The sequence below is a fragment of the Doryrhamphus excisus genome, chromosome 5, assembly GCF_030265055.1.
Source record: "Doryrhamphus excisus isolate RoL2022-K1 chromosome 5, RoL_Dexc_1.0, whole genome shotgun sequence".
Lineage (NCBI taxonomy): Eukaryota > Metazoa > Chordata > Actinopteri > Syngnathiformes > Syngnathidae > Doryrhamphus > Doryrhamphus excisus.
In genome coordinates, this window is record NC_080470.1 from 5088187 (window position 1) to 5090536 (window position 2350).

The following is a 2350-nucleotide window of genomic DNA, read 5'->3' on the forward strand; positions in this document are numbered from 1 at the left end:
TCATTAGATTACAACATTTTTCTCTTAATAATTTTGACTTTATTATTATAAAATTACTGCTGATTTTTCCATATTTGCTGTTATATTTTTGTTCTGGTTAAATTATATTTTTTAAATGTGCCACGTGCCAATAAAAAATAAAAAACAGTCACAGGCCACGCTTTGGACACCCCTGGATTACACCTTCTGGACGGTGTAATTCAGGGGCGTCCATATCATCAACAATACATTAACACTCTTCATAAATGATCAATTTCGACTGTCCGAGGGACATTAATTTAACAATTAAAAGATGTTTTCTGAGTCAACGATGAGCCAGAGAGGAAATGAAGCGTTCTCATTTTTAATTCTTTAACCTTACTTGGTAGTTTTGAGAATGATGCCTTTGTCCAGCACATTTTCTCTGGAGAACATTGAAGGGGTTGCTCTGTAAACATGGCCCCATGCCAGCTGTCCAGAATGCCATTTAGACCTTTAATAGCTGGCGACCAGACCATCTTAATGTAATCCTTTCTGTGATTACATAATGTAATAATGACAGCCAATCCAAACACGGCCTGTGGACCATTAGCAGCGTTAGCATGACAGGGACACATTATGCATTGCGATGGACTTGAACAATATGATGTGAACCATTTTCACAATGGCTTATTTAAAGCAAGGGATGCTCTTTATTATGATGCACACAAAAGTTGATTCCCTATATTTAGTTGTTAGGCCTCGCACATCAAAATCATCTTCTGGTCGAAAATCCAACCTGATTGTCTAATCCCGGCTCAAGAACTTTAACCTAGCTAACCCACACGCTTTGTTGAGGGATTAGTGAACTGATTGTCGGAGGCACGACACACTGACATGCATGACATTAATTGTTGCAAAGTATACCATTTGTGATTAAGGCCAATTTTGCCTGTCAGGTTCAGAGAGAAACATGCAGCCTTCCTGCTGCACCTGAGTTTTAACCCTCACTACTATTAACCAAATTGCAGCCAATTTCAGTTCAGCGATGGCGCTTGTGCGAGTTGACACCAATTTGAGCGGCAAATCCATTCAGCCTGTGTTGCATGGCATGCACATCATGGATCACCTGCACACCGATTCAGCAAACAGGGGACAACTGTATCACTATGTTGTGATGCCACATCGTCAGTTGTGGCAGCTTTGCATGTCTTACCATTGGTATTAGCGCAAGTATACCTAATGAAGTGACCTGTGTGTGAATAGGGGAAATCAACTGCTCCTCCAAATGAAGAAGCAAGATTCATTCATTCATTTTGTACCACTTATCTTCACAAGGGTCGTGGGGATGCTGGACCCTATCCCAGCTGTCTTAGTGCGAGAGGCGGGGTACACCCTGGACTGGTCGCCAACCAATCACATAAACAAACAACAATTTGGAGTTTCCAATTAGCCTAGCATGTTTTTGGAATGTGGGAGGAAGCCGGTGTTCCCGGAGAAAGCCCACACATGCACGGGGAGAACATGCAAACTCCACACAGAGATGGCCGAGGGTGGAATCGAACTTGTGTCTCCTAGCTGTGTGGCCTGTGTGCTAGCCAATTTGGTTGCCGTGCAGCCCTAGAAGCAAGATTCATTAATTAATTTTCTACCGCTTATCCTCACGAGGGTCGCGGGGGTGCTGGTGCCTATCCCAGGTGTCTTCAGGCAAGAGGCGGGGTACACCCTGGACTGGACGGCAGCCAATCACAGGGCACATATAGACAAACAACCATTCACACTCACATTCATACCTATGGACAATTTGGAGTCGCCAATTAACCTAGCATGTTTTTGGAATGTGGGAGGAAACTGGAGTACCCGGAGAAAACCCACGCATGCACGGGGAGAACATGCAAACTCCACACAGAGATGGCCGAGGGTGGAATCGAACTTGCGTCTCCTAGCTGTGTGGCCTGCGTGCTAACCATTTGGTTGCCGTGCAGCCCTAGAAGCAAGATTCATTCATTTTCTACCGCTTATCCTCATGAGGGTCGTGGGGGTGCTGGAGCCTATCCCAGCTGTCTTCGAGCGAGAGGCGAGGTACACCCTGGACTGGTCACCAGCCAATCACAGGGCAAATATAGACAAACAACCATTCACACTCACATTCATACCTATGGACAATTTGGAGTCGCCAATTAACCTAGCATGTTTTTTTTGGAATGTGGGAGGAAACCGGAGTACCCGAAGAAAACCCACGCATGCACGGGGAGAACATGCAAACTCCACACAGAGATGGCAGAGAGTGGAATTGAACCCTGGTCTCCTAGCTGTGAGGTCTGCGCGCTAACCACACAACCGCCGTGCAGCCCAGAAGCAAGATTATTAAATACAAAACTTGACGAGAATA